Below are 19,424 nucleotides of genomic sequence, written 5' to 3'. Positions count from 1 at the left end.
GGACATAACAGAAGGCTTCAGTCTTTTCCCCTGCCTTTCTCTAACCTTTTCAGGCATTAAATGATCATAGCCCATATTTTAACTGGAAGAGATCAACATGACAGTATTTCGTCAAACCCTACAGTTTGCTTGCAGTACAAACACTAATTCTAATAGATTGTCTCAATTTGTTACTTAATATTTACAATCCTGTCATCAGACCGACATAAGCAGTGGGTCTAATTTAATTAAAACATTTTGGATTTTTTTTTCATGAAAGAGCAGCATTTGGCTTTGTTTCAGGTATAACTTTAAACAGTTAAAAACAAACAAACAAAAAACCACCCAAAAGCCTACTATGAATAATCTCCCTGGCCCTCAAGATATTGGTTTCCCTTTGCTTCCTTTCACACTGAACCACCCTGCTAAAATTTGAAAAGCCACTCTTTATACATTGCCTTCCAAATAGCTACTAGACCAAATTTTCCTCAGCTGCCCTTCTGCTGGTCACGGGGCCATTAGTCTGCCTTTCCCCAGGCTAATCGCCAACACAACCCACCTGGATGTTTTTCAACAGTGCCACAAGTATTTGAGTAGCTGAAAGAGCCTAGCTACAGAGAGACAGAGGCAAAAGGAAAAACAGGGAATGGCAGGACATGACAATTTTCTTTGCTCTATGTGTACTATTAATTTGGGAAATCATCCTGTCACAATGACAGGATTACTTGTAGAAATTGTGAACAAAAATATATACGGTTTACATACATACAGACTAAGTACATAAATAAAAAGCCAGATAAAGCCTGTTTCAAAGACTGCATATTTTTTCCTTTTTTTTTTTCTTTTGGTTAAATCTTTTTCCGTGTTCCTTTCCCATGGAACATCCTGCAATACTAACTTCTGGCACTGATGAGGCATTTCGTTGTTCGATGTTTGAACAGGAATTTGGCACCAATATCCTGGATAATATCTCAGCCTGGTAACTTTGTGATTCCTATTCTGAGTGTCCATAACATGATCTTTCTTTGATCAAAGTAATTTTATTTATAAATCATTGCCTGTATTTACTCAGCAAAGGCACAGAAGATGCAAATGTATTTCTAAATACCATGTTTTGCTCAGGGACTTGACTGATAGCACTATGGGATGCCAGGCAGTCAATGCACTCAGAGTCACAGGTCACCCAAACTGCCAAAGAGATACTTCCTTCTTGTAAAGGTAGGAGCCGATCATTCTGAATCTGATCACTTATATAAAAGGCTGAAGATTCAGGGTAGACCTGGTTCTGATCTTACTCACAAACAAGTTATTTTTTGAAAATATTATTGAATAGGTGTGGCATTTACAGTGATACGAACAAGAAAAGCATTAAAATGTGTTATCCTAGTGCTTGTTTTGTAGGTCATGCAATACTGACAAGCGCTCTAGCTTTTTTTTTTTTTCCAGATGTGTTAAGGGCAATTTTTCTTAAAATCTCAGTTTAACACCCCAGTAATTACAGTATGAAAAACAACCAGGTTTCCAGCTCTTACAAAATTCTAGATACTCTTCCATACGCAACAAATGAGAGCTGATGAATATCGGTCCTACCAAGCCTTTCCAGTTTGGATGTACTTCAACATGATCACAGTCTTGGGTATTCAGACATGCTTTTTGGTAATATAAATATTTAGTGTGGGTGAGAAATACTGCAGATAATTAGTATTTTAAATATTAAGAACACTTTTCTCTAAATAATGCTGCAACAGATTAACTGCTGTTTTATATCCAGACTTTCCCTCTGGTGTTATGTATATTTAAATAAAACATACTAACATTAAACATATACTTCCAAACTTCTGTGAACAAACATGCGTATGCTTTTCCAGCCTTTATTAAAGTTGAATTCCCGGTTTCTGTAGCACACTACACCCCAGCCCTCCGTCACCGATGAAGAATGGCACTTTTTCATCCTCTCAGGAAGCAGTCTATGGATTGTCACAGCTGGTGGTATTTCAGCCCCTCACTCAACAGTTGACTGATCTGCTGTTAAAGCACAAAAATACATCCCAAAAGCCAGAGGTACTGGAACGCGGAGTTCCTGTTTGCAGGAGCTGCCCCAGTCATTGGCTCACTCCTGACGGCCGTCTGCTGTTCCATTGTGGGTGACCGACCTTCAGCCTTGCCTTCTCTGGGGAGAACCAGCAGCTGGACTGTCCCACAGCAAAACGCCCCATTCCGTGTCAGGAGCTAGTGAGTTGTCTATCCTGTAACCACTACCCCTGCTTCTAGATGCATCTGGGTTTCCCAGCAGGGTGCCTGGCTCTGAATGATGGTCTAAAATCCTCGTTTCCTTCCCAGTGTTCCTCCCCACCCCCTCCCTTTCATTGGCCTTAACAAAGCCAAATGCTTCAACATGAAGCAGGTGTGTTACATATGTGCTGTTGAACATCTGGCTAATCCTCTGTGGAGGCCAGAGAAGTGTGCAAATCCTAGAATGGGCAACACTCCAGTTAAACAAAAAAAGAAAAGAATCATTAACTCTGTAAGCAAGCTGTTTCTGGTCTCAGTTGAAATCCAGGCTTACAGCTCTCTCCTTCTCCGTCAGCCCACTGAATTGAGGTTTTGATCTGCCTAAGTTTAAAGACAGAGTATGCATAATGTGATTTATTTTATATACATTCTAGAAAAATATTCATTTCTACATATGTTTTCACACCTTGAAATAATTATGGTCCCAAGAGTGGTGTGGTTATAAGGAAAACGAATAAGAGGGAAAATGTCATTTTGGGTCTCCAGTACTGCTATGCATTCATGGCTTCCTTTGAAATTGTGGCATGTGTGCATCTGAATGGGTAACCTTGTGTCTAATGTGTGATTTTTGATCACACATATAAACAAAATACAAGTAATTGTTGCTTCCCTTCATCATGCTTCATACTGATTTAATCAAATTGTATTTTTATAGTCTCCTCTATGAATCATATCCTCACATTTTCATCCTGCCAGTCCCCTGAGGATTTGTTCCAGATCAGATATAAAACCAGAAGAGTGTGTTTTCTGAATGTAATAATGTTGCAGCTTCATGATGGTGAAATGTTAATCTGGAGAAATGTTCTCAAATGTCAGGATGATAGAAATCAAATGGAGTTAATGCTATGGCATTTAAAATATTTTTAGCCAAAGTCTCTTCTGAGCAAGTGGTGCAATTTTGATATTATCAAACTGGAAATTTTGCCCTGATTTGATCTTTAATCAAAAGCCTCTAGTCTCAATATAACCTGCATTTTAAAAGTATTTTTCTGACTTATATGAATTATTTTTGAAGATGGGCCAGAAACTTAAATAGACAGTTGTGTTCCAAACAGAACTTTGATTTTATTCCATGCCCTTTCCAAAGTTCTTAATGCATAAAGTACAGAAAATACAGTGAACAGCATAATAGTAAACGTTTGTGTTGAAATCCTTACTTGGATTGTGCCTCAGAGTAAATTTCTGAATACAATTGTCCTTTGCTCAGACACAAGGTAAGATTTAATAAATAACATGAAAACCTCACAGAGTGCAATATGGTAAACAAAGACTGTTTTTTGTTGCTGGAAATTGAAGAGTTCTTGAGGAATCTGTTGCATTTATGAATCAATACAAATTTATGCAAAATGAGTAATGACAGCATTAAAAAGATCATCACATGAAATATGTATTAAATATGTTCTTTAATATTTGTTTTATTTTGCTTTACCAGAGGCATAGTAAGAAAAATACATTTCAGGTAGATTTTTTTCTAATGCAAGTATAATCTTAAATAGAATTCTTAATTCTTAAATAGAATTTTTAATGTAGCTATAGAGATGGGAGCCTAATACTCTCAGTAAGTTATTAATTTTTCTTTCTTTTCACGAACTTGTGGTAATTGGAATAGACTGTAGAAAGCTTTTTCCAACTTGCTGTCACAAATCCAGCGAGGACCAGCAAAACTAAGCTAGCTGATTTATGTGATTTGTGTCACTGACTCTTTCACAAGGGCAAGAGTAGCAAGGATTATATCATTGACTAAAACAATTATTTCTGCAACAAAGTTTGATGATATTTTAATGTCTGTACAGCTGTTTGCATGGGAAAGTTTCATATTCTAACACCAGTAGGACAAATTCACCCTTGAATTAGTAAAACTCCTTCATGTTCTGTCAAAAATATTAACAGCAGAATGTCTGTTATTGGATCTGGGATATATGTTCTGATATAATTATCTAAGTAACAGCAGTAGACTCAAGGTAGGGTCTGTTCCTGAAGATCAGGATGCATCTTCCAAAGATTGTTCCAAGCTTTGCAGATTGGGAAGCCTACACGACTTCTTCCCAGTTCCTGTTTGAGAAGATGAGTAACCATGGTGTCACGTTTCTCCCCCAACATACTTTGGACACGGCCAAAAAGAGATCAGTGGAGACTCCCAGCTATGCTGAGAGACGTTTGAATGAGCAGGGACAATAAGGGCTAGATTTAAAGAAATGAAAGGTAAAAACATTGTAGTTGAAAGACCTTTATGAAGAGATTGAAAGAGAGAAAAAGGGCATAAGTGAAAGAGGTCAGAGGAAAGTATTTTTTTATAAGAGTTTTGCTAAAATGAAGAATGGTGCAGGTTTGAAAGACAGAAGTCCACATGGCTGTTGCATTTTCTTCAGAGGTTCTGTAAAGAACAAGAGCTCTGGGCAGACAAGCAGTGACCAGAGAATGAAGGATACATGCATATGGTTTTAGGAAACAGGAATGACTTAAGATTAGACAATCTTCTGCCTGTTTCTGCAGGACCTGAAGACTAATAGCAGCCAGAGAAGCCTTTCCCTCCCATGTTGTGCTATTGTGGAAGAAATAGTTTAAACTTCACTGTTGTACTGTACACGTCAGCAGATATTTGATTTTTCATGAGGTTCTGTTCTCCACAGTTGGAATGGTAATTGGTGGAATTGCCAGTGTTATGTTTAGGGTTGGACTCAATGATCTTTTCCAGCCTAGATGTTTCTATGATTCTATGAATCGTCACTGTTGTAGTACCCATCTGATTTCGGATGTCCACCAGCACCAGACAGCCCTAACCTCCCTCCCAGGCACTGACATTGCACAAATTCTCTACTTCTTGTGGATACAAATGTTCTTTTACTCTACTTTTCTCTCTCCCTCCCCCTTCTGCTCCAATGACCCTGAAGCCTCCTTTTGCCACCACCACTACTATTCTTCAGTGCCTTTCTTAAATTGTGGGGCTGAGCAAGACACCACCCATCAGCCTGGTAACTGTGATGGCACAGACACTTATGGCCTTGCTGTTTAGGGAGACCCCTAAGAGATCCATCTCTAACAGTTGAATTCTTGGTAGTTAAAGGCAATCCGTTTCGAAAGGCTTTAATGTCTTTGTAGGTGACATGGACAGTGGGATTGAGTGTACCCTTAGCAAGTACGCTGATGACACCAACTTGCATGGTGCAGTCAACATGCTGAATGTAAGGGATACCATCCAGAGGGACCTTGAGATGTGGACCCATGTGAGCCTCATGAAGTTCAACAAGGCCAAGTGGAAGGTTCTGCAATACCAAGCACAAAAACAGGCTGGGCAGAGAATGGATTGAGAGCAGCCCTGAGGAGAAGGACCCGGGGTGTTGTTTGATGAGAAGCTCAACATGAGCCAGCAATGTGCACCTGCAGCACATCAAAAGAAGCATGACCAGCAGGTAGAGGGAGGTGATTTTGCCCCTTTACCCTGCTCTCATGAGACCCCACCTGTAGCACTGTGTATAGCTCTGGAGTTCCCAAGACAAGAAGGACATGGGCCTGTTGAAGTGAGTCCAGAGGAGGGTCATGAAGGTGATCAGACATCTGGACCACCTCTCCTATGAAGACAGGCCAAGAGGGTTGGGGTTGTTCAACCTAGAGAAGAGAAGGCTTCAGGGTCACCTTATAGCAGCCTTCCATTACATAAAGGAGACCTACAAGAGAGCTGGAGAGAGGCTTTTCACAGAATCACAGAATCGACTGGGTTGGAAAAGACCTCAGAGATCATCAAGTCCAACTCTTGGTCCAACTCCAGTCCATTTACTAGATCATGGCACTAAGTGCCATGTCCAATCTCAGTTTGAAAACCTCCAGGGATGGTGAGTCCACCACCTCCCTGGGCAGGCCATTCCAATGCCTGACCACCCTCTCTGTAAAGAATGTCTTTCTAATATCCAGCCTAAATTTCCCCTGGCAGAGTTTAAGCCCATGCCCCCTTGTCCTATTACTAACTGCTTGGGAGAAGAGACCAATCCCCACCTGGCTATAACTTCCCTTCAGGTAGTTATAGAGAGCGATGAGGTCACCTCTAAGCCTTCTCCAGACTAAACAACCCCAGCTCCCTCAGCCTCTCCCCATAGGTCTTATGTTCAAGTCCCTTCACCAGTCTTGTTGCTCTTCTCTGGACCCGCTCCAGCACTTCAATGTCTTGCCTGAACTGAGGGGCCCAGAACTGAACACAATACTCCAGGTGTGGCCTCACCAATGCAGAGTACAGGGGAAGGATCACTTCCCTTGTCCTGCTGACCATGCTATTTTTGACACAGGACAAGGGGTAAGGGCTTTAGACTGACAGAGGGTAGATCTAGCTTAGATATAAGAAGCAATTTTTCCCCATGAGTGCGGTGAGGCACTGGGACAGGCTGCCTAGAGAAGCTGTGGGTGCCCCATCTCTGGAAATGTTTAAGGTCATGTTGGATGGAGCTTTGAGATACCTGGTGCAGAGAAAAGTGTCCCTGCCCATTGCAGGGGGGGTGGAACTAGATGATCTTTAAGGTCTCTTCCAACCCAAACCATTCTATGACTCTGTGAAGGTGAATTAGGGGGCAAATTTGACACAGCTGCAGTACTACAAAATTCTTTTCATGTGATGGAGTGATATAGTGACAGAGCACCACCAGAAATACATTGCATTATTTGTTAATGCAATTACCTGCAGAGTGATAGAGAGAGTGTAAAGGGTTTGCTATAGTAAAAATAGCTTTTTCAGCAGGAACAAGCAGCAGAGTGCTTGAGAATGACTGTTTCAATTGCTTGAAATTCCTCTGATCCACTTGATGGATCTTGGAGACCCCTTAAAAATATATTTCATTCCCTTGAGAGGAATGTAAAACATTATTGCCATGAAAAGTGTATTTTATAAGTTTTAAGACTGTAAGTACAAAAGGCAAAACAAAGCCCAAGCTACTGTTCAGAAATGAAAATGCAGAATCCTGGTAGAGAACTATGTTCTTAAAACTTTAAAATATTGTAATGGGTTTTAAAGTGAAAAAATTGAATTGTGCAAATGTTAAGGCAATATTCCGTGTGATGTATCACAGTTTGACTAATAGGTCATTCATATTCTCTTATGTTTTTCACACTGAAGGTGTTTTTTTTTAATTTATACCTATCATTAACAATGCAATAGTCAGTTCGTGCTACAGAAAATATGAGCAGTTAATTTCATGTTGAAATCTTCGGTGAAAATCTGTAAAATTTAAGTTTATATGTAAATATGTACTTACATATACGTATATAATAAAAGCAAAGAAAAACTTGGAAGAAAAAAAAAACAACTCTTTGTTTAAAGTCCTTCAAAAGGTCTTTTACAGAGTTATTCCTGCTGAGCTTGGAAGAAAGTCCTTTTCCTTTATGCTGAAATAAGGCTTTTTCTGTGTTGTCATGAAGCAGAACAAGTACAATGAAAGATAATTTATCTGAAAACTAAATTTATTACTTGCAGAATGATGCTAATTTTAACCTATTTTTTAAAAATAGTATCTTTGTACAAAACCTATTCACATTTGCTGTACTATGAATACAATTTTACTTTTCAATGTTCAAAGCAGTTGGTGGAGCTTGCATAAGTACTGTTAAAAACAAACCAAAACAAAACAGTCCCCCTTTCCCAGCATGAAATCTCTGGAAATAGAGATGTATTATATTCATAAGCCATTCTATGCTTTCCAAGAAAGGAGAAAGTGCTGCTTGGATTGATTTGTAAGATTGCTCACTACCTTTTCTTTTGAAGTGTTATTCTATGCCCATTGCTTGGGTAATTTCCTTTTTCTTCTCTCTTTCTTTTTTATTTTTCTTTCTTTCTTCCTTCCTTCCTTTCTTCCTTCCTTCCTTCCTTCAATTTCTTTCTTTCTTTCTTTCTTTCTTTCTTTCTTTCTTTCTTTCTTTCTTTCTTTCTTTCTTTCTTTCTTTCTTTCTTTCTTTCTTTCTTTCTTTCTTTCTTTCTTTCTTTCTTTCTTTCTCTCTCTTTCTTTCTTTCTTTCTTTCTTTCTTTCTTTCTTTCTTTCTTTCTTTCTTTCTTTCTTTCTTTCTTTCTTTCTTTCTTTCTTCCTTCCTTCCTTCCTTCCTTCCTTCCTTCCTTCCTTCCTTCCTTCCTTCCTTTCTTTCCTTTCTTTCCTTTCTTTCCTTTCTTTCCTTTCTTTCCTTTCTTTCCTTCCTCCTTTCTTCCATTCTTCCTTTTTTTTTTTTTTTAAGAGGAGCTAATAGATTTTGAAAACAGATATGTAGAACTGTAAAGCTGTATTAATTCTGCTTGGTCTCAAAGCATGTATTTGAGTTAAACAAATTCATTTTACAGCATTTGTCTTGCCATTTGAGTGCAATGCATTGAAGCCTGATAATTGAACGCAACAAACTCATGCCAGTTTTCTTAAAAAAAAATAATTAAGTGCATTAGGTCTTAAACACATTTTTAATACTTCTTCTGTTTCAGGTTTCATACACTTAAAGTGATTTTTTTGTCCGCCGTACTTCATTGTCATCACCAGGCATCTATTAAGATCTCACAACTTTTTGATCTCAGCTGAAAAGCAACACAGGAAAGATAATAGGAGAAGAAATTAAGATACAGTTAAGGTATGTGAAATTTGCATGTATAATACGATCAACTAGATTAAATGAATATTACTAGGATCAGCAAGTCAGGTGACTTAAAAGATGACAGATTCATAGCCATACACACACTATTTTAAGTTCTTCCACTTTGGAATTACACTGAGATAGAAAAATATTTCTTCACATTATGTATGTTCACTGTACAGCTTGGAAGATCCTGGATGTCCAGAGGAAAAAGTCACTAGTGTTAATGGTATTTTTGCTGCTGTATTGACATGGTGGCAATGTTCCTGCTTGTGGTTTGGGGCAATACCAAGCACAAATACAGGCTGGGCAGAGAACGGATTGAGAGCAGCCCTGAGGAGAAGGACCCAGGGGTACTGGTTAATGAGGAGCTCAACATGTGCCAGCAATGTGTGCTTGCAGCCCAGAAAGCCAACTAAATCTTGGGGTCCATCAAAAGAAGCATGACCAGCAGGTGGAGGGAGGTTATTCTACCCCTCTACTCCGCTTTCGTGAAACCCCACCTGCAGTACTGTGTGCAGCTCTGGAGTTCACAAGACAAGAAAGACATGGACCTGTTGGAACGAGTCCAGAGGAGGGCCATGAAGTTGATCAGATGTCTGGAGCACCTCTCCTATGAAGACAGGCCAAGAGCGTTTGGGTTATTCAGCCTAGAGAAGAAAAGGCTCCCAGGAGGCTGACAAGAAAGTTGGACAGAGGCTTTTTGACAAGGGCATGTGGTGATAGAACAAAGGGTAATGGCTTTAAACTGGAAGAGGGTAGGTCTAGCTTTGATATAAGGAAGCAATTCTTCCCCATGAGGGTGGTGAGGCACTGGAACAGGCTGCCCAGAGAAGCTGTGGATGGAAGTGTTCAAGGTCAGGTTGGATAAGGCTTTGAGCAACTTGGTCTAGTGGAAGGTGTCCCTGCCTACAACAGAGGTGTTGGAGCTAGATGATCTTTAAGGTCCCTTCCAACACAAGCCATTCTATGATTCTGTGATTCTATCATTCTTAGCCTTGTATGACTGGGACTTTGTGGTGGGAAAGATCTGATGTTTTCTTGAAGAACAAAGCCAAGAAAGTGGAAATAGAACTTTTTAAATGTAGATGTTGACAAAAGGTTAATTGAAATTGCGTGGGATGAAGAAAAAGTACTTCAGCCAAAAGTTTTCTATGAATAATGACGTTCAATCACATTAAAGAACACAAAGACTTAACAGAGTATAGGATTTTACCTACATCCCTGCTTGGAAGTGAAGAGTCTATAGAAGAGAGCTGGCATGCACTAGCAGCAGCACTGATTGTACTGAGCACTCTAAGGTCTTTGGTGTGTCTTTTTCCTGTGTTTCTGAACTGACACTAGCACAGGGGTGATGCCATCCACATTTGAATAAATAAGGAAAAATACGTAGCAAAGGATTTTTTTTTTTTCTTAGTGATAGATTAATATTACCAAATAGCAATACTTCAAAAAATATTCGTATGCAATATTAGTGCTCCTAAAATGTGAAGAAGCTCTGGCCATATGGTTTTAGTGTGTTGTTTATAACAGAGGACTACAAGCTCTTTCATACTTGAATTCACTTTTTCCTTTTTAAAGATTAATTTTTCTAAGTGTTGCAAAATCTATGTACTTACCTTCCTTGCCTTCATGGTTTACCTTGGGGCTTCTTTAGACCAAAGAATCTTGAGCCATAGGCTCCCAGTATGTTTTAAAGTTAATGATTACTCAAATTTTTTGTGTTTTGCACAGACAGGGTGGCTCAGGTTGCAACCTCCCTTATAGTTTTAAACAGTTATGCTTTATCTGATTTAGTGCATACCTCTAGCTAACACACAAAAAAGAAACAATTGAAAAGAAACTTCAAAAGGGAGTGTGGTTTCTGGATTGATTGAAGCCAAACACTCACACGAGATGGCGTGTGATGCTCATCTGCACTCGCCAGCCAAGAGATGGTCTTGACATCTAGTGTTAATGCAGCTGAAGGGAGGGGAAGTGAGTGGGCTCTGGGAGGATATGCTGTGACTGCTGACCATGTGTGCCACCCAAGCAATTTAGCTTAAAAGTCGTCTTTGGCAGAAACCTGAGTTTTCTTTAAGCATGCATTTAAAATTTTCTTCTGCTGTAGGTTGAACCAGGGATTAATTTGAGGGAAAAGTATAATCTGAGTAAAGAAGATAATTCAGAAATTGCTCAGGTTGTTTCGAAAAGAAATGGAGTACATATGTAAGTGTTTTATGGGTAGGGTTTAGTGGTTTGGGAACAAAGATATGGACTAGAAAAGCAAGTTGTGTTTTTGTGGAGAAAAGGCAGCATCAAGATTGATAATGAAAAATAGGTGGAAGAACAAAGTTATGGAGAAAGAGTCACAAGGGAGAGAAATTAAGCATGAGAATGGCTTGGATACTTGGTTTTGTGGGATAATATAGTCAGGATACCTGTCCTTATCAATTGTTTTTCCTCTGACATCTCTGCAAAAATGCAGTCAAAAAGGTGTCCTTCTATTTTACTTGCTGTATCACATGTTGTTATCTGAAATGGCAGAGAGATCTCTGAAGCTGAAACAGCAGAAATCTCTGATTTCAGGTCAAACTCTAACATTTCATTCTGAACCCTAATCTGGGAAATCCACCCATCTTGGTCAGGAGATGTAAACTGGAATGAAGAAAACATATACCAACGGCTATTCTTGCCAAAAGGATTCAGCTGTATCTTGGCATGTCTGCCTTGTGGTGTTGAATTTGTAACCCCAGCTAGGTGTTTATAGGGCCTGAGCAATGTATAGGATAACAACATGCCAAGGAATTGAATTCACAACAGCTGGCACTGAATGGGGTTGAGCATCTAAGCCAGCAAGTGGTGAATACTAAAGTGTATCTGCAATCCACTTTTTTCCCAAGGTTATGCTCTTCACTGTGCCTGTGAAGCTGAAAATCACAGCCTAAAACCTTCATATCATTTAAGGTGCTGAATCGTCCTATTGGGTGACTAATACATTCTAAAGTATAATGGTAGTAGTAATGTCCAATGGTTGTAGACTTACCAGTTTATAATAGTCTTTTGGTTTGAATGTTCACCTGTGAAATGTGTCTTTCAGAGGGAGATCAGACTCTGACCTCCAAGAAAATTGCCGTAGCTATTATACAGAAGCAAGACTTGTAGCAGTTTTTGGGCCAGAGCCCAAAATCTATGATGCCCAGATCCAATGTCTCTTCTGTGGGCTCCTAACAGCATGCTTCTTGTATGAATTGGGCAAAACTCCTCTAAGTTTTCTCTCCTTTTTGCACTGTGTCTAGCACTGGTAGGTATGGTGAAGCATGTCCTCACGACTCATTGTTTCAAGTCCAATGGTTAGGTCATGTTCCTCAGCACTGGAAATAGTGGTTTGGGACTCCTTAGGTGTCCCTCATCGTAATTTTCAGTTGTCTGTGTACCTTGAAGATTTTCTAGACAGTTTAAAGGGAGTTTTGTCAAAATACTTTTGCTTTAAATCTGTATTAATATATTTACTGGGGAAGAGGTCATGTCATAATTATTAGAGTCATGTGAGATCCATAGCATATTATTTTCTCCCTCTCAAAAAAACCCAAACAAAACAACAAGACCCCACAAAACCACAAAAAAAAAAAAAACAACCCTCTACAAACAAAAGCAAACAACAACAACAAAACCCCACAAAAAATAAACACAAAAAACCCCAAACCAAACCAAAACACAAACCACTTCCCCCCCCCCCCCCCCCAAAAGACCAAACAAATAAAAACAAACCCAAACGTTGGAGTTGATGTTCTTGAGGTCTTTATTTATCAAAAAAGCATTGCTCAAATGTCATATATCTGAAAACTAGCATTGTTATTCCTAAGCGATCATTCCTATTTAAACACAGGAGTTCTTTAAAGCATGTGTTCACTAAGGTTTTTTTTTAAATCCTCTGTGCCCTACTGGAGTATAATAAAGTATATTAACTATGCAACTTTAGGATTAATTTAGCAAGAGGTCTCTCAGATATAAACCTCCAGCCATCCCAGGAACATGTGGAATTCATGCATTCTACCAGTCATTTGGAAAACAACCAAACCGTGGCTTTTTGAAGATTTTTGTCTTCAGTCTATGGCTTCAGTTATTCTCCTAATATATTGTAGTTGCTTAACATATAGGATTTAACTTTTTCACGCCTTCCAAAGAAAGAGTAAAGAAAATTAAATATAAAGGTATCTAGCTCTGAGGAGTTTAAGAGGTAGTCCCCATTTTAGCACTAAATCCTTGAGGAGGCGTTCCTGGTGTATGTGTTGCCTGGAAATCCCTATAACCGAGATGGGATATGAGATCAGGATATGGGTTTTAATGTATGGGGCAGATAAGTAGGAAGGGCAGTATAATGAAAGTGACAGTATAATGACTTTATTGTAAAAAAGGGAGAAGGGATTCTAATGCATGGCCTATATGTCTGTCTTTGTGAGCAGAGCATAGGCAGGAAACTCCTGTTAGACCTCAAAATGCAAAAATTACTCTGCTTAGGTGAAAAGATATTGATTGTGCTATAGTTGACAGAGATACTGTTACCTGAATGACAATATCTGCAAAGGTGGAAGGCAGGGTGAGGCTTTTTTTGAACGTGTATGGTTAATGCTAGAGAGATTAGAAATAAAATTGAATTAGTATATAGCTTAATATTTTGTTTTCTGGCTGTGAGATGTAATCATACCTCTCCTTCACCTTCCTGAAAGGCCTAAGATATTTCAAAGCAACCTTAACAAAGTAAATCAGGAAAAGCTGTACTATAACAGCATGTTCTAACATAATGGTTGATCTTTGGTCCCTACAGAATGTCTGTGGCACCAGTTCAACACAGCATTTAGATGTATGCAAATGATGAGCCTGATCCACTGCTCAGAAGCATCCTGGAAACCTTTCCAAAGGGCTTTTGGATAACAGTGGTTGAACTGGTACTGCTGTTTTGTCAGTCGGGCCTTGAAGATAGCACTTTGAAAATATTCTCCTGAAGGAAATTTTAACAATCTTCCTTATTATATCGGAACCCTCGTTTCCACAGATTTTCTTCTTTGGTTACTTGCTGTTAAGCTCTTACATATTCACAGTATGCATTAGCTTGACCACAGAAAAGTTCAGCCAATATAGAGGTACTTTTTTCTTTTTTTTTTTTTTTCCCATAAATGTTATTGAAACTGTTTGTGCTTTTGTTGTCCATTATACTTTTGCTGTCCATTATACTTTTGCTGTCTATTTATAGAGGAGTCCATTTGAAGCTTAGTGGTAGCATGTTCCTTCTGAACAAGCCTTAACCCATGTGAATTTACAGTGAACTCACAGGAAAAACTGGGTGGAAAAATTTAATGAAATATAACAAGGAAAAGCATAGAGTCTTGCATCTGGGTAGGAACAACCCCAGGTTCCAGTATAAGTTGGGGAATGACCTATTAAAGAGCAGTGTAGGGGAAAGGGACCTGGGGGTCCTGGTGGACAGCAGGATGACCACGAGCCAGCACTGTGCCCTTGTGGCGAAGAAGGCCAATGGCATCCTGGGGTGTATTAGAAGTGGGGGTGGTTAGTAGGTGGAGAGAGGTTCTCCTTCCTCTCTACTCTGCCCTGGTGAGACCACACCTGGAATATTGTGTCCAGTTCTGGGCCCCTCAGTTCAAGAAGGACAGGGAACTGCTGGAGAGAGTCCAGTGCAGGGCAACAAAGATGATGAAGGGAGTGGAGCATCTCCCTTATGAGGAAAGGCTGAGGGAGCTGGGTCTCTTTAGCTTGGAGGAGACTGAGTGGTGACCTTATTATTGTTTACAAATATATAAAGGGTGAGTGTCATGAGGATGAAGCCAGTCTTTTCTCGGTGACAACCAATGGTAGCACCCGGGGTAATGGGTGTAAACTGGAACACAAGAGGATCCACTTAAATTTGAGAAGAAACTTCTTCTCAATGAGGGTGCCAGAACACTGGAACAGGCTGCCCAGGGAGGTTGTGGAGTCTCCTACTCTGGAGACATTCAAAACCCGCCTGGACACCTTCCTGTGTAACCTCATTTAGGTGTTCCTGCTCCGACAGGGGCATTGGACTAGATGATCTTTTGAGGTCCCTTCCAATCCCTAACATTCTGTGATTCTGTGATGCTGTGACTGCATCAACTGTTGGGTGATTCATTGTAGATTCTGTTTTTATATTTGCATGTTTCCTCTCTTGCTAAGACAGAGAAATAAAATCTGAATGAGAATTGCATGCCCCACTGTCCTAGCAAACCACTGTTGAACTCAAGATGTCTGTGGGGTAGAAAGGGAATACATGTGCAAATTGGTAAGCCATGGCTAAGTTGCTCATAATTCAGTTATGATTTAATTTTCTGGGGAGGACAAATTAGACAGATTTTGCATCATGAAGAGGAAAACAATTAAGTAGCTGCAGTATCAGACAGAAAATACTATGTGGTGGGCAGCACTAGGGAACTCTTTTCATCCAAATATGCGTAGTTTTGCTCAGTAGTTTGCAATGAACATATTATTCTGCTTTAAATATTCCTCAGACCTGTTTCACATACGATAATCTATCATCCCCACACATTACTAAGTCATGAGAAATACTAATTAAAAAGAAAAATCTTTTTTTTTTTTTTTTTTTTTTTTAAGTGGAGTACAGCTACATCAGCTGTGGTTACTGGTTTGATTTCAAATCCAGAAACCACAATAAAGGCCCGTTTCCTTACATCAGATGTGGTGATTAATATGTGGTAGACTTGGGCTCCAGATTTATACAGCTCTGTTAATTGATCACAAGCCAGAGCCTGGGGCTGTATAATTAAGTTAGCTGGAAAATTAATGCAGGAAGTGCCTTCTAGATTTGATTGGTTTAAAAATCTATGAATACACTTATTTAATCCTTTTGAATTAAACTTGGTGCCAAAAAAAATTATGTTAACAGTTAACTGTGTCTGCAATTTCATAACTTCAGGGCAGTATTTTTCTTATGCCTCTGTAATCAGTGATGTCTGCATAAAATAGAGTCATCTTAGATGATACAGTATAAGGTCTCCCTGTCACTGTTTAGAGTGACTGGATTGCCTGTGCCTTTGGTCTGATGCATGTAGGCACAGACATTAGATTAGCTGGGATCTAGGAACCAAATATCCTTCCTTACAGCTCAACAGTGGATTGCTATGCCTGTGGAAATGTCCCCTGAGCTAAATCAAGCTCCATGTGTAGGTTTACCTACACATTGTAGGATGATAGGAATAGGGCCTCATTAAACAGTGACTGATCTTATGAGTTGTGCCTATGGTATGGGAAAGTAGGTATGTTCTCTCTCTCTTGTACTCTGAGATTGAATGACATCTCCAGACAAGATTAGAAGTGCTATAGCAAAAATATCCTTGATATTGATCCTTGATATGTCTTGAGTTCCATAAATATGGCATCTCAGGTGAACCTTCTTGGAGCTCTCCCTGCTGGGCAGCATGGCTGTACGGCAGTGACCTCCCCTTGAGCTGGGACACCTCTCAAGGTTGCTCCTCCAGGCAGAGAGACTTTTACCAATGGTACATCTTTGTTAAACTGCTGATTTTGTGTATAACCTTGTAGTATAGTAACTTTGATTTTGTCTTGGTAACTTTGATTGCATGCTAAATTGATACTAATGAAACATTACTCAGCAGAAGGGTTTCCTTACCCTTTGCATCTGTGATCTGTTTGTGAAACATTCTAACTCAAGGCTAACTCAATTAATTAAGGTGAACCATGCCATCAAACTTGTTGAACCTTGTTGATCCATTGTTAACTTTGTTAAATTCCATCAAATTCATTAAACTCTGTCAAATTATTATTTTACCTCAATAAAATATATTGCTGCTTCTCTCTTTTAAGTGAGATGCATTCCACTCATCTGTGACAGAAGTGTAAGGGGTAAGTAAATGCTCTCTAGGTCTGAGCTCATCCAGTGTCTTCCCATAACTCAGGAATAAATACAGTCAGCAATTATACTGAAGTCACCATAATTAGTCAGTGCAGTAAGTCAGTGTAATATTGGAGATAAGGAAGTCAAGTTTAGGCTTAGTGAATAGATGAAGACAAGTGTTTTGAGAAAAGGTACCGTGTTTTGTTTTGTTTTGTTTTTTTGTATTTGTTTTATTTTAAATCTGTAATCAATGTTTGCTGGCTTATGTCACAAAATATATTCAGCTGCTTCTGTCTTGGGTTGTCATTTGATACCACATTAAATGACTGTAACTCAGCAAGCTGTAGGTCTTTGTAAGATAATTTTAAGTCTGCTTTTCCTCACAGTGACATCATAAAGCCAAGAGAGAAGGAAAACCTGTGATGGACAAATAAAAGCCAAATAAGAAATAGCTCTCTGAGGACTGCCCTGCACTTTAATTGCATTTAGACTTGTCAAAGAGAAAGAACCTTAATCAAGGGACTGCTAATGGTAATATATGTGGAGTATAAAATATTTTGTTAGAAAAAGTGCAAGGGAAAAGTAACAAGCTCATTACTGAAAGTGCACCAGGCATCAGTAATAAATAAACCAAGACTGAACATAATTGGGGTGAAGGGTTATGGTTGTATAATTAAAATTGTTTTGCTAAGGTGATGTCCTAACATTACTAGCCTTGCCAAGAGGCAAGGCTCTATTCTAACTTTTAAAAGTAAGCTACTGTTAAGGAAAATAAAGTATTTCACGGCTTTATTTGCTTTATTTGGGAAATACATAAATGATAGGCCAGAACTGAAGTTGTCTTACCTTCCTGGCAGTTCTGGATGGGGGAGCAGAAGGAGAACTCAGACAGAACTCAATAACCATGTATCTGCATGTCATCCTAAAGCAGCAGAAGATCATCAAATTTGTGAAAGGAAATATTGTTGCTCTGGAAATTTAACATTTCTAATGTTATCACTGAACATGAAGTAAAAGCTTCCACATTCTTAAGTTCCTAACTGTCATTTTAATAGTGATCCATGGTTAAAGAAACCTCTCAATTAACTTTTTTATCAGGATAAATTGGTCCAAAAAGAAAGCTTTTGTAATTTCTCCTACAACCTTCCTTCTATCTATGTGAATTATTATTCAAAACCTTATAAATGATAGAGGTTCAACCAAGAAAATCAGTATCTATTTCAAGAAACGAGTCCAGATAGTTCAAGTAAATCTCAGGCTGCTTCCAGGGATACTTTTTCTGTAAAGCGAACAGCTTTAAACTAAGAATCCTTAGAAATAAGAATATAGACAATATTTCAAACATTATAGATAAAGTTACTAAGATAAATAATACATAGAGAGAAGTTAAGAAGTTTGTAGAACAAATAATTATCATTGTTTATTTTACTACCTTCTCATCTATTTTAGTCCCTTGCAAGTTCTTCCTTTGATGGACATATGCATATATAATAAGGGCTTGATTTTCTTCCACTGGAGATGACTGAAAAATTGTAACTGGGACAGTTTCTTTTTATTTTTTTTTTATTTTTTTTTTTTTTTAATTTTCTTTTTGTTTTCCTATATGGTGTGCTGCCATTTACACCTTTATGAAAGGCACAACCATTGTCAGTATGTTTAATTATATTTACGATGTCTGTTGCAAATTGGTATGTGAAATACACTGTTTGAGGGAATCTGTGTCAGCAAATTCTCCAGAAGTATATGATTTTAGGAAGATTAGCACCCTGAAAACAATATATTTTATGTACAAAGGATCCCATTCTGTGTTTTTTATTCAGATATAACTTCCATCCAGCATTGTATGAAAATTTCAGTGTTAGCTACAAAAGGTTCTATTTTCTTTTATGTGGTTGTGCTGGTAATGCCAACAGTGGGGGCTTTGGATCATCTTTTATCATGCCACACACAACTGGACATTTTAGAATCACAGAATCATTTCAGGACTGCCTTTCTTCATAGTAGTAGATAAAATTCTGTGTAAAAGTCTGATGGACATGTAAAAGTGAAATCCAAACTGTGATACTGATATTTGTTAGGAACATCATACAGGTAGTTTTCCCTGAACATGTCCCCTCCACCTGTCTGAAACTTGTTTCTGGGCAGAAATGGAAAACTTTGGATATTTCTGTGAGGAATGCAGGCTGGATCTAACACCTCTGCTGGGCCTGAGCTCACAGGCAGCCAGCACACACGGGAAATTTCAGGTGCAAATCCAACATTCTGCATAGCACTGAACCACAGATTTCTGTCTGAAAAGTCCTGGGCACAAAATATTCAGGATTTCTTGGCAGAAGTAGGGCAAAACTACTTCGTCATCCCAATACTATATATTTGCTGTGCCTTTCCTAGGAGTTCCCTGCTGAAAAAATTTCCCAGTGAAGGTTCCAGTGAAGCCAATAGTAGCTAAGTTGGCAGTTTTCCCTTCCTTCCTTCCTTCCTTCCTTCCTTCCTTCCTTCCTTCCTTCCTTCCTTCCTTCCTTCCTTCCTTCCTTCCTTCCTTCCTTCCTTCCTTCCTTCCTTCCTTCCTTCCTTCCTTCCTTCCTTCCTTCCTTCCTTCCTTCCTTCCTCCCTCCCTCCCTCCCTTCCTTCCTTCCTTCCTTCCTTCCTTCCTTCCTTCCTTCCTTCTTTCCTTCCCTCC

General features: G+C 39.0%; 1 long non-coding RNA gene across 8 annotated transcripts in view; it reads left to right on the top strand.

Moving 5' to 3' along the window:
* LOC110362079 (uncharacterized) overlaps window positions 1-19,424 on the top strand; it is a 202,820-nt gene that overhangs the window by 114,025 nt on the left and 69,371 nt on the right. For all 8 annotated transcript variants that reach the window (XR_010471132.1, XR_010471130.1, XR_010471131.1 and 5 more), the window contains one exon: window positions 8,714-8,856. This is a non-coding gene — a long non-coding RNA (uncharacterized LOC110362079). The remainder of the gene's footprint in view (window positions 1-8,713; window positions 8,857-19,424) is intronic.

Source organism: Columba livia, chromosome 3 (assembly GCF_036013475.1).
Source record: "Columba livia isolate bColLiv1 breed racing homer chromosome 3, bColLiv1.pat.W.v2, whole genome shotgun sequence".
Classification (NCBI taxonomy): Eukaryota; Metazoa; Chordata; class Aves; order Columbiformes; family Columbidae; genus Columba; species Columba livia.
The sequence above is the reverse complement of the archived record's forward strand: the minus strand, read 5'-3'. Positions and strand labels throughout refer to the sequence as shown.